Below are 14,238 nucleotides of genomic sequence, written 5' to 3' on the forward strand. Positions count from 1 at the left end.
GCACTAAATTACATTCTAATTAATTTTTCTTTGGTCGAAAGGAGATAAGAATTAATATAAACATTAATTCATTTTTTGCAATAAACGAATTTGAAATTTGAAATTTATAATTAAATTATAAACATTTTTGTTGTGATTTATTTACATTACGCCGTAATTCCCTAGAACCCCATTTCTATTTTGAGAGTAAAATAATTATTCCCGTTCCCAAATTACCATGGAAACGGGAACTTTTAGGAAAACATTATTATTTTGCATAGATATGTTGTCTTCCGTAATCTAATCCTTATTGGTACGGGCAGAGGTGTTATGGCACTTATAGCATGAATAATTATGTGTATCTTTAGATGGATTACAGACAATGTACACTTGACAAGTGACCAGTCATGAGCATACCCACTCTAGAACCCTGTCGCAATAACATATTTGACATTTAGTGAGATTTACGTCGACTTTAATTTGTCAATAAAGATAATGTGACATGGTACCAAAGTCTCCGAAGAATCTAATCATTTTAGTCGGCTTGTCAAGCTGATATACAGCTTTTTTGATATCAGAAAAGTGAAATATTAAAGTCTTCCAATAGTACTGGTCTATAAAAGGGGGGGTGGGAGGTATATTCGTAGCTGGGAGGTAGACTGGCTGCATTGTGTACTCGTCTGGTGGAGACAATGTAAGGTGGAATTACCAAGCACAGCCTTGCAAGAAAGTTTTAGCTAAAAACTTTTTCACGTACCGTCTGGCGTAAATGAGGAATAAGAGATCGTAAATGGACTTATAAAAACGGAAGTAGTAAGCAGAGGTGTACCTATTATACTACTACTATAAATGTACCTAGTATTAATAGGGAGCGATTATATTGCCATTCATTATCTTCGTAGCATTATCCCGTTTTTCACAGGGTCCGTTTACTTAACCTGAAGATTTGACAGGTCCGGGTTTTTACAGAAGCGACTGCCTGTCTCACCTTTCAACCCGCGAAGGAAAAACCTGCCCAATACAGGTTAAGTCACAGACCCCCGAAAATGCTTTTCTCGGGTATGTGGGTTTCCTTACGATGTTTTCCTACACCGCTGAGTACGTGATAATTATTTATGATCCAAACACTGGTTTAGACAATCATTGGTTTAGACTGGATTCGAACCTGCGAGCTCAGTAAGAGGCAAGCGTTCTACCAACTGGGCTACCACGGCAGCCTATTGCTAATCATGGGGACAAATCCTGGAAACCATGTGATATCAATTTATCTATAATCTAAACATGAGTTTAAATCATCTGATAAAGATGTAAAGGCCAATGATGATGATGATGAAACATGAGTTTAAATTCATGAAGGTGAATCCAGTGGTGTAGAGCCCGAGCCGGGATTCGAACCCGCGACACTACGATGTAAGTCACGCGTTCTCCGAACAGGGCTATCACAGATTTTAAATGGATCCGTGATTTTTTTAAACTCACGCTCAATGGTGCTAATTCCTGTAAATACCATCTAATTTTATTTTAAGTTATATCTGTCATTTTATTATCCGCCGAAAAGGAAAGGGACGGGTAATCGACAAGCATAAAATTTATGGAACACACGTCAATTTTAAGCACAAATCTAAACCAACCGTCTAAAAATTTTACGTCAGTCAATAACCCGACACATTAATTTACTCATTCTTCCTAAAATTAAGAGCTGTGAATCATCCGTCCCTTTCCTTTTCGACGGATACGAAAATGACGGATATAACCTAAAATAAAATTAGGCGGTGTCTGCAGGAATCGGGGCCAATATATTTTTAAGAATTTTTCATTGGAAGGCTAACATCTGGCATGTTAGTTCCCAACCATTAATCAGGAAACATTTCTGCATTGAAATACTTGTTCATTATTGTATTAATACACCGTTCGAGATTGATGAACTAATTGATCAAACAACCTCAAGCCACTGACTATATTAGATATAAGTAATTACACTATACGGAAGGAACTTGAGATAGGAAACTAATTAATAGCTCGGGGTACAAAATAAACAGAGCAAGGATGATGAAGATTCAGTGAAGTTTCAATGGATTTGTTAGTATGAAATGAATTGTTAGAATTATTACATAGTGACTGTGGTCCTGTGGCACATGAGTTTGCTTCTAGAACTCCAATACCGGCCTTGCACCAATGAGCTATTAATTTAGTTATATCTCAAGTGCAGTTTTCACTAACATAGTTGGCTCGACCATTACGGCGATACGGCTCACCACATAGCACAATGGTCTAACATAAAGCTCGGTGGTGTGTGGGACTTCATCTTGCGATGGATGTACCTCTAACTACCCCAATTGGGAAATAGTCGCGAGCAATAGAAGAGCAATAAGTTATAAAACCAAGTAGGCAATCTGTTTTTAAAAGCAAATAAGTAAGCTATAAACTTTCAACCTGATCTAACAGAGCGTCTGGTTAAAGATTTTTGATTAAATTTATGGCAGTAAGATTAAAGTGGAGCGTTTTATATGCGGTAAATCTATTAGGAGTACTATTAATGTTGTTTCGATCGCGTTTAATAGCACTTTAGTATTCGTTTTTGATTTATCATACTACTATCTGAATGATTCACCATAATTATTCACATGCCACTCTATTATATTACGTTCCAGGTATGGTGCTTGGCGCAGTAGAATGTTCTGTGCTGCTTATCATCCTGGGAACATTATATTATACGTCATCGGCGTATAGCACACCCCGGACACTTCATACAAACAACCTCGTCTTACATAGATAGTACACATTGACACTATTGTACACGCGCAACTGTGTGTGTGTGATGTCTGAGGGCTGCGGCATTACTTAGGTAGGTAGTACTACCTACGAAAGAAGCTTTTATAATCAGTTATTATTTACCACACAAATCACACACAAAAAATTTTTGAACAATAAAGGGTCACAATGTAAATAAGTAGGCTTTACACTTAAAAATTCAATGAACTAATTAATTGCATTGACATTGTTTTTACATTTAGCACCTAGCCAAAGTAAAAAAAAACCCTGGGCCAAGTAAAAGCAAAAAAAAGGCCTAGGCAAAGTATTTTATCTATCTATCTAGCCTAGGTTCAATTATATTGCAAATTATTAGCATGTTTTGATGAACAATCACCATAAATTTAAATATTTATAGGCTGTGGGATTAAATATTCGAATCAGACAAAAGAACGTCGGCGTCCAATTTCGAAATTAGAACGTTTAAACTAAACTGACAAAAAATAAAAACAACAGTTCGCTCGCACCCTTCGCGATTCAAGACTAATCTATGACCGAGGGGGTGAGGTATAACTAGCTCAGACGCTGGTGGGGAGCGGAGAGTTACCGTTCTATACAACAGTTCAGTTGTTGTACGTAGTATTATTCCTTATTCTGTGCTTATAGTTAAAATTCACATTCTATTGTGATTTCCTTCACCGGAACCTCGATTTCATTCAATTAATTTCATTGGAATTCGTAATAATTTAGGCTACAAAATGTATACCTTGTCTTGCTTGAAACTATGTCTAATACGTGGTTTTGTTAACTAAAATAACAATAAAAATATGTTGTTTTTTTTCAACAAGGCGCTTACTTGGTCACTATAAAGGGACGATATATGGATGATTTTCTATTGTGGTATCTGTTTAGGTATTTCTAAACAGAACAGCATACGTAATTTGAGTTGAAAACGCATACAAAGCACTCCCCTGGTACTATTGGTGAATTGGGTCAAAACTGAATACATATACAGCCCCGCCCTAGAAACCCGGTGACCTTATATCCTGCTGCAATATACATCAAATTCGCTTGTAACAACTACTCTATGTTTAACGCTCATCTCTTGTGGAAGTATAAGGAATAGATTAGATAACCGATTTCTAGATAAGGACACTAAGTATATTTGAATTAGCAGTTTCACACGAAGCTTGCCGGGGGGTATAATCCAAATTAATGCTACATAGTACATTGACCCATATCAGGCAATTAATTTGTAGGCACATAAATCAATTTACGGATATTATTTATAACTCACAATTTAGATAACACTAAAATGAGCTGTAATGACTCGTATCTGCAACTTTTTAAACAGTGACGTAAAGCAATTTCCAGGTATAATTGGGTCAAAATGACAGGCTCAGTTTGCTAATGTGTAAAATTATAATTAAACCGCACCTCAACCGCGCACGAAGCGCTGATAGCCGACTAAAAATGTAGGCCTCTCGTGTGAAGTGGTAAACAAACATTATGCTAACCCTGTCATTTATGTACATGCGAAAATAAATAACGTTGGCTGGTATTTTACGAAAATGCGGCATAACTGTATCACGAAACTATCCCACGCGACATTTCGCCCGTGTCAGTGACCACGCAGAATTTAAATGATTTCTCTGATTTGGACTTTGACAAACAACACTAGGGTCTAAAAATGCCACATCGAAGCAATTTATCTAAATAGCAATTTTCTTTCTTTCTTTCTTTAAATTTGCGCATAGAAAAGTCAGTGCGCAATGCCAACAAATGTCAAAAAGCAATATTGGTTTTCAATTGATAATTGATTCGGTCGTTCCTACATGTTCCGCGTTCAAACAGTGATGCGAAAGCAACGCTTTGAAGGTGCCTATGATGCCTGATGCTCTGGAAAATGTAATCGCACAAAGCTCCAGCTGGAATTGGGAACACAAAGCGAAATGTCAACAGTTACTTCGTTATTTACAGAGCGAAACTACGTAATGTCGAGAAAGCTCAGGCTCGTCGCGTTGCCAGCGACAAACTGACAGGTGATCATGAATTTAGCTCATTCTTGTACGTAGAAATGCCTTGGGATCCCTAGCTACAAATAAACTACTATTCTTGCGCGATCCTTGCTTTTTTCTGGGGAGTGCCAATACAGGGTGGTAGTGACACCGCAACGAAAACTTTGCGGAATGATTCAGACCATGATTCTGTGATATCAAATGAAATTTCCTGTCAGAAAATTATTTTCAGTCCCATATAGTCCTTTAAGCCGCATAGAACCCAAATAAAAAAAAATACTAAATATTAAAAACCATCAATATAATTCGAACAATATTGCGGCGCTGCAAAAACTCAAAATGTATTTCTTTCTCGCAACTATAAACTACCTTTTACAGTTTGCCTTCTTTACTCGTTAACACATTTAAATGTCTTAGAAATCTTAGGTGAAGTCTTCGCTACATCGCTACCAACAGGACGGACCCTACTAGCGAATTCTGTTCAGCATATTTCGCTCAAAGCGTTTCTGCGCGGTCCAGTTTCGCGGTCTATCAACATGTCGACGGATTCATCTGACGACTCGTTAACTTAGTTTCGTTAAGTTTGAGCGAATTCCAGCTTTGTTTGTTAGTTACTTTAGGCGAGTTTCTTAACGAAATTACATGTGTATCATCATACAACTTAGATCACCAGGCTTTTTCATCTTAGAACGACAGTGTCAGCGATTGTCATATAAGATGCAATATAAACGCGAACCTATTTCTAGTAAAAAACAAAAGATGTACGTACATAATTTTCCAAAGTACCTCGCGTGACTTTTCAAATCGTGTTTCTTTTGTTCGTGGTTCAACAACCACGGAGAAGTTAGATAATCTGGGAGATAAGAAATTTACTCCCAGGCGTGGTATAAATTAATACTTACAACTTTTCCCGACAACAATAATAATCGCAACACGTATCTGCAGTACAAATAGGAGATAAGTTCGATGAAGAAAAACTGTTACCGTTCTTATACTTCATATTCAACCAATAATTCGCAGTGGAAACGTGTATTGTAAACCAACATTTTGTAAGTTCAAACTGTGCGAAGATACGGCCTAGCTTGACTGTTTGGCGTGTGACTTACATTGTAGAGTCACGGGTTCAAATCCTGGCTCGGGCTCTATACCAGTGAATCAACTTTCTGAGTTTGAATTCATGTTTGAATCACTACATAGTATAAAACAAAGTCGCTTTTTCTGTCCCTATATCCCTATGTACGCTTAAATCTTTAAAACAACGCAACGGATTTTGATGCGGTTTTTTAATAGATAGAGTGATTCAAGAGGAAGGTTTATTATGTATTATAACATCCATTGAATAGTGGAGAAATACTGTTATTTTTGAGGTTTTTAATGTGATGTCGTAAATAATTTCATTTTTCCCTCAGCATTGCACCCGAGCGGAGCCGGGGCGGGTCGCTAGTCATAGATAATTGATATTACGTGGTTTCCAGGATTTGTGCCGTGTAGTGGCTCATAAAGGGGCGCCCTTATGAGACTAAAACATAGCTGCTGAGGAGTGGGTGTATATACCTACTAGGTATGTACAGATGTGTATCTCTGCCTACCCCTTCGGGGATACAGGCATGATGCTATGTTATGTTGTTTAAAGGTTATACTCCTATAAATAGCTTAACATAAGCTCACGAATATATTCCAATGGGGTAGTCAGAGGTACACACCTCATCGAGCTTTCTGTTATACCAACGTGATAGGTGGTGAGCCGTATCGCCGTCTACAATGGTCAAGTCGACCGTGTTAGTGAAAACTGCACTTAAGGTAATTTAATAACTCATTAGTGCAAGTCCGGTACCGGGGTCCTAATTTTATTCTAGAATTTCTTCCACTTTTTTTTTACGTCATAAAACAAAACTAATTCCATAGTCTCTGCTTACCCCTGTGAGATATATACGTGTGTGTATGTCTATTCGGCCAAGAATTATGCATACTTAGTGATTAAGTGTTCTGCGGTCCAAGTGAGTTGAACTAATCAAGCCTGGAAGTGCCGACTCAGCTGTGGAAGTAGGTCGTGTCGTGGACTCGAGAGCACCCTCGCTGGTACCGGCTGAATTGGAACAGCGATATTAACACGCGCTTAAAAAGGAACTCTTGAGCGGAAATTAAAACGCTTTACTGAAATAGTCGGGCTATTTATAAACTAGTAGGTGAATAGTAATGTTCTATTTATATGAGGACAATATTTCTGGTTTTTCCCGCTTTATGGATTCTAGCTATCCCTTTTTAGGGATTATAAAATCAATATAATTCATTGAGTAAAATTGAGGACAAGTTATATTTGTGCAGTCAGCGGATAAATTTATTTACGTACGTAATTGGGTTGTGTACTAGGTTCAAGATAAATTATGAAATTCTGATTACTATAATAATAAAGACAGATCTAAAACTAACAAGAAAAAGAATTCTATTTAACTTATTTATGAATTGTAATCAAGAAAAACGTCACAATAAGTCCGAAATTTTATCACGTTCTTCTCGGACGTCACAGTGTGCTTTTTCATACAAATTCCATACTAATTTCGTGTTTTGACTTTTAGTAAAAAGTAACTGGGGATTAAAATGGCCACATCCAAGCAATTCATCTAAACAAACAATAATGCTATTTGACATTTGTTTACATTGCGCATTTACTTTTATATGCGCAAATGTCAACTTGCAATATTGCTTTTTTAGATGAATTGCATCGATGTGGCCTTTTTAACCCCCCCCCCACCCTTTACTAGTTGGAAACTAGCCTATTATGTATGTAGCAGTGTAAACCCGTAAACCAGTGAAGTCAAAAAGCATTACAGTAAAGCATTATTCGGAGCAATACCAATACGTGCAGCAAATACTAAGCTTTGTGCTCCACCGCTTGCACGGAATAAAACAATCATTAATTACCTCCGAAGTCATTAGTTGTTGAAATAGCATTATTTACAAATGCAGCAGCCGTGCCTTTATCGGTTGCTACATTTCTTATGATTTATTTATGTTTTAAATAATCCATAAATACATCAGTTTTTTCTATGCATCGCCGAAGACGAACAGAAAAAGTTTATATTGTTCTATACTGCTTGTTATGTTGCCACGCTTGTCGTAGAAGTTGACTAAATCATTTCTTCTCTCGTGTCCGTTGGGAGACCAATGGTCGACCTCATCAATATTGCAATTTGACATTTGCGCATATAAAAGTAAGTGCGCAGTGCAAACAAATGTCAAATAGCAATTTTGCTTTTTTAGATGAATTGTTTTGATGGGACGTTTTTAACCACACTGAGCTGCAAAAGGCCCCTGTTATGGCTAACGACTATATACTTAAGTAAATAGTAGCCGGGACCGCTTAACCCTTTGAAGAACGCATCATCTTACTTTGGGACAATCGGGTGATCAGTCTGCAATGTCCTGACCAAACTAAATAAATAATCAGTCACATGACACTTTGGACCCTTAGACCTAATTATAATGTGCTATAAGTTTGTAAGCTATTATGCTATTAGATGCTATTATAAATGTTAAATGCTATTAGATATTATATTAGCCGTGGGCCGAAGAACAAAAATGGCTTCAGCCCACGACTTTTTATTTTTTGATAACAAAGAAAACAACTGAAGATTCGTTGTTGGTTGATTGGGAGGAAAAATATATGTCAGTATAAACTACTGGAATATAGAAAACAAGGCAGATTGTATGGTAAAGTGAAGCATTAAGCACGTAAGTGGAACAAAACAAAGAGCTTGTAGGGAAGGAAAGAAAAGTGGGACACACTCTAGTGCCCGAAGCCTGGGGAGGTGTTTTTGCCACAAGTCCACTACAAGCGTAGTGGAGGGGTTAATGAACTCTTGGGAACTCAATCCATACTAATATTATAAAAATATGAAGTGAACAACATTTTTACCAGTATTTTGAGAACGAGTGGTGGGTTAGCGTTTGCTGTAACCTCAAGAACTCTTAAATTATTTTTTGACTTTCGGGTTAGGTAAGGTTGGGAATTTTAAGTGCTTAATAATTATTATTTTTAAACAGAGATCGCCAGAAATTGCGAGTTACGTCAAAATCAGTTGGTGTTGCTGAGCTTCAATTTGTAATTCAGAAGGGTCAAAATTCACACCGGCGACCGTTAGATAAATTCCAATTCCAAGTCGCGGACAATCGCTAGTGTTGTAATATATAACACAATCAAGACACATTGTTCCGATGTAAACGAAACTTCACAGCCCTACGACACGGCATGTGTCGAAATGAAACGATGAACATTGACATCGTATATAAACGAATAGACTACCAATCTCTGTAAAAAAATGTCCGCGGCGGATCTTGTCACTAAGCGACGCGACGGCGCCTATGGATCGAAAAATGGCTTTCATAGACATAGGGATTTCAAATTTTAAGTGGTGGTTTTTTTGCTGGATATAGCTTCTATTACCTATTACTATATAGGAAAATGATACCCGAGTTGATTCTGTGCAAAAGCGAATGAATTATAATTTTTTTACGAAAAATTTGTATGGAGCTACTATGAAAAATCCGATTATCTCGAGAACGGCAAAAAAAACCGTAATATCCTGACAGATGGTTATCGTACTAATTATTTATGATTTTTTGACATAGCTCATATAACGGTTTGAGATGCCGTTTTTTTTTAAAAAATCGTCAAAATAAAAAATATTATTTTTTTGATTAGAAATGGTTTCTTTCAAGTAACACAGGTATTTAACAACATTATAAGACATAATGGCATCACGCCTGTATGCCTGATAGAGTAGGCAGAGCAGAGAAAGTATACCCAAGCTTCGACAGCTATGTTTGAGGTAGATATTTGTCAACACATAACAAGTCATCTGACGGCCACGGAAGCAAACTGTGAATATAGATGTAGCTTCTATTACCTATTACTATATAGGAAAATGATACCTGAGTTGATTCTGTGCAAAAGCGGATGAAGCTTGGGTGTACTTAAACCTCTGCCTACTCCATCAGGAATACAGGCGTGATGTCATTATGTCTTATAATGTTGTTAAATACCTGTGTTACTTGAAAAAAACCGTTTTTAATCAAAAAAAATAATATTTTTTATTTTGACGATTTAAAAAAAAAAATGGCATCTCAAACCGTTATATGAGTTATGTCAAAAAAATCATAAATAATTAGTACGATAACCATCTGTCAGGATATTACGGTTGCTTTTGCCGTTTTCGAGATAATCGGATTTTTCATAGTAGCTCCATACAAATTTTTCGTAAAAAAATTATAATTCATCCGCTTTTGCACAGAATCAACTCGGGTATCATTTTCCTATATAGTAATAGGTAATAGAAGCTACATCTATATTCACAGTTTGCTTCCGTGGCCGTCAGACGACTTGTTATGTGTTGACATATATCTACCTCAAACATAGCTGTTGAAGCTTGGGTATACTTTCTCTGCTCTGCCTACTCCATCAGGAATACAGGCGTGATGCCATTATGTCTTATAATGTTGTTAAATACCTGTGTTACTTGAAAGAAACCATTTCTAATCAAAAAAATAATATTTTTATTTTGACGATTTTTAAAAAAAAAACGGCATCTCAAACCGTTATATGAGCTATGTCAAAAAATCATAAATAATTAGTACGATAACCATCTGTCAGGATATTACGGTTTTTTTTTGCCGTTTTCGAGATAATCGGATTTTTCATAGTAGCTCCATACAATTTTTTCGTAAAAAAATTATAATTCATCCGCTTTTGCACAGATTCAACTCGGGTATCATTTTCCTGTATAGTAATAGGTAATAGAAGCTATATCCAGCAAAAAAACCGCCACTTAAAATTTGAAATCCCTATGTCTATGAAAGCCATTTTTCGATCCATAGTGCGGCGTGTCAAGATCGAATTTAAGCGCGATGGGCGTAATGACAACACTGTATAACTGATATTGTTGAAATGAAATGAAATTTATTGTAGTAAATGTGGTCATACATAGTGGAGGAAGTAAGTATTATGGTTCAGCACATTCAGTTATATTCTGACATACAATAGGTAATTATTGGCCCCGATTCCTGCAGACACCTCCCAACCCTACCCCAAGTTATACCCGTCATCCTCCCGTCCGCCGAAAAGGATGTTCTTTATTTTAACAACCATAACATCTTAATTTGAGAGAACGAACTCATACTATTTACCTAATATATACGTATTAACAAAACGGTTGGGGCGCTTTTATGGAAAAAATTTTTAGCGATTGTGAGTCTATTTGTTTTAGTATGTCAGTGTCGATGAATGAACGTTTACTGTTATGCTTGAGTACATGCCGAGGAAAATTGCACGTACACGACAATTGACGCACTAAGCCTCTATCTTGTTGTATTTGTAATGTGTTGACATGGAAACATTCTTGTTTATCTTAAACCTTGTACTGGGCGAGAACTCAGCGCTTCCCATTTGCCCGGCCAAGTAGTGCTATTCGAGAAAAGAAAAGACGTTAAAAAGTCGTTTGTTATCATTAGTGTTAACAGGTGGCGTTAAAATGGCCACATCGAAGCAAAACATCTAAGAAAACAATATTGCATTTGACATTTGTTTGCATTGCGCACTTACTTTTATATGCGCAAATGTCAAATTGCAATATTGCTTTTTTAGATGAATTGCTTCTGTTTTCGTCGGTTCTGTTTTTCCCACATTCAGCGCTTATCGCTATCGACCCACTAGGGTCGATTAATTCTTTCAAATATTCTTCCTCTCAGACGACGCCCTGAGCCGAGGTTCGCGCCCAACTGGGCACCCTCAGGCCTGTTGTCTTAAACGGTTTACCGGGTGAGAGCCTTCAGCGCTCCCCATTTGGCCGGCCAAGTAGTTAATGCCATCTGCAGCAAATCTACAATAAGTCACGTCAAAAAAAAAGACGGTTCTGTCTTGTGAATCTCTCGAGGTAAAACAATTGAAAATATCTATGCCAGTTATCGCGCTGACGTTGTAACTCTTGACTTAGGATATTGAGTTAAATACTGCTGATAATAATTCACTAGCCTTTTAAAGATTCATAGGAAATAAAACCCTATTGGAGCAGAGGAAGCAATTCCCACGTCACTCATTACTCCCTACCATGGCATCGGCAACTCTTTTAGCCCCGTTCGACACGTATACACTTCCTCAGGAGACACCCAGTGGAATGACAAACAGGCGAGTGCTATTGTCCATTGTGACAGCTTGCGCACGCGTCTATAGGCCATACGGGAGGGGCAGGTTGCTTGTTGATTGTATGGACTATAGATCCTGAATATGGCTGTGACTACGATTGTTAGGCACCTGATGCATTGATAGTGTAGTTTAAGAGGTGGGTTTTTGTTTTTATTGATAATTTATTAGTTATGGCTATGAATTGTTTAATGCACAGTCTAGGATAGACAAGGGGCCTGAGGATGCTCAGGCGGTCGTGTACCTAGGTTTAGGGTGTCGTCTGAGAGGATTTTTTTTTTTCAGAGAATCGGCTCCTAGACAGTGGAAAGAGCTAAAAGGGGTAAAACGTCGACCACGCCGTTGATATCAGTATCGAGGTTCTGAAGTGTTTCTTGTCGCAAGTTGGTTGGTCTAACCTATATAGGTATTATGTACAGTGACACTATCAGTTATTATGATGTGATCCAGCCGATTTCGGCCACGGCGATTGCTTCAACTCTGACGTTCATGAGCGCATGTGGCTTATATAGCCAATCTTCAGTGATTATATCGCATATGCAATTAGAATGTTTTCCCTCTAAACAAAGCCAAGGTAAAATATGCCAACCATTCCAGAAAAGTATATTACATGTCGTATTACGTGGTAAGAACGTCTGTTTAAAAGTAATTAGGGCGTACAATCGTACAATTCGTAATCTCATTTAAAAAGCACATCAACTTGAGGGATTGTGTAGGACTGAGAGCGTGTTCAACATAATAAATGAAGCTTGTGAGGCAGTAAACCGATGGAAGCCTTAGTCGGACCCTCATCAAAAAAGCATCGAACGCACCTGCTGATACGTCACCGAGATATTAGAACTTCTTACGGCCGCTTCATTCTTCCACAATCTGTAACAAAAAAAAAAAACATTTTATTAGAATTTGAAAAAGGAAAAAAGTACTTTCAACTCTTTTATTGCTCACGATATATTAGTGAAAATGAAAGCGAAGCGAGAGATTCTGTCTAGGCCCTAGGCCATGTTCTTTCTACTTACTACCTGAGTACGAAGCACTGCTAGCCTCTGGCTAAAAAAACTACAATACATTAAAAAAAAACAATTGCATTCAGGAAATCCCAGATGCATCTAACTTCAGAGTCCGACAAACACTGTCTAAACTTTAGTTTCCCTATTATCCGGAAAATTTCGGAGTTCGGAAGCTTCAGAATCAACTCCTCTATCCACAAGTTTCTAAATCTGACTGAAATACAGAACGAAAAATATTGAGGTCATATGACCGAATGCCCCAGGTAATATTCGTATTAAATATGGAATCCTCGCCGACACTCCCCCTATATTCCGGAACTCATGAAATTTCTCTTCATATTCGTCTGACGTCTCTATTACGTAATGGAGGAATTCCAAGATTCTACATATATACATCTATCTACAGCTGGTGTCGTATGTTCGTATAGCCAGTAATAGGTAACACAACATAGAATGCTTGTTATTGTGGTTGGAAGATTATTTTAGGTGTGTACGAACTACGGAGGCCATAATCATCAATATAATAATGTACAAAATATACAGTTGTGAGTCCAATTGGATTGTTCGGATAAGTATTACGGGCGCGGAGTTATATAATAAATATAATTATACTAGTAAATTGATTCATTTAAATAGCTTATATAAGTGTCACTGCAGAGCACAGTACTGGAGGGGGGTTTAATGGAGGGTTAGTAGAGGTTTTTAGGGTTAACAGGCCTTCAGAAGCACATAATCGTACTTTTACAGATGATCAGGAGATTCAAGCCTGCAAAGTCATCAATTATTTCAAAAAGAAATAATAATTTATTATTTTGAAGACATGCACCACAGGCACCAAAGGACAATTTTAGAAAGTGATTTCGACAATATTCCCATCGAGAATCGTACCAGAACCTCCAGATCGTGAGCCCGACGTTTTAACCACTAGATCACGGAGGCTGTTGCCAGAAAATAAAAAATAAAAGCCAGACAGATAATTCAACGACAAAGCAGGTTTTATTGGCCACTAAAATGTCGGCGAAACAGACGACAACTGAAAACTCCTTTTACAGTTACTTAATTCAATTTTATACGGAATCCTTAAATCTCTTGCATGCTGTGGTGCGGTGTTCTTATAAGTAGATATATATGTTGCAGCTAGTTTATTATGCAACGTTGTTCCTAAATATAAACTTTTAGCAATTTTATGGTCAGAAATCGACATAAGAAACGCGCATTAAAATGATTTGTATGCACCCAATTTAGGCATGCATTAAACAGTTATTAGGCAAAAATATTATAATGTATT

At 37.3% G+C, this 14,238-nt stretch overlaps 1 protein-coding gene across 1 annotated transcript in view; it reads right to left on the reverse strand.

Moving 5' to 3' along the window:
- The window catches only part of LOC126375183 (uncharacterized), a 79,930-nt gene that overhangs the window by 46,291 nt on the left and 19,401 nt on the right, over positions 1–14,238 (reverse strand). Inside the window, exon 2 of the mRNA XM_050022051.1 lies at positions 12,756–12,813. The gene's annotated coding sequence lies outside the window, so the exon portion shown is untranslated. The remainder of the gene's footprint in view (positions 1–12,755; positions 12,814–14,238) is intronic.

Source organism: Pectinophora gossypiella, chromosome 18, assembly GCF_024362695.1.
Source record: "Pectinophora gossypiella chromosome 18, ilPecGoss1.1, whole genome shotgun sequence".
Lineage (NCBI taxonomy): Eukaryota > Metazoa > Arthropoda > Insecta > Lepidoptera > Gelechiidae > Pectinophora > Pectinophora gossypiella.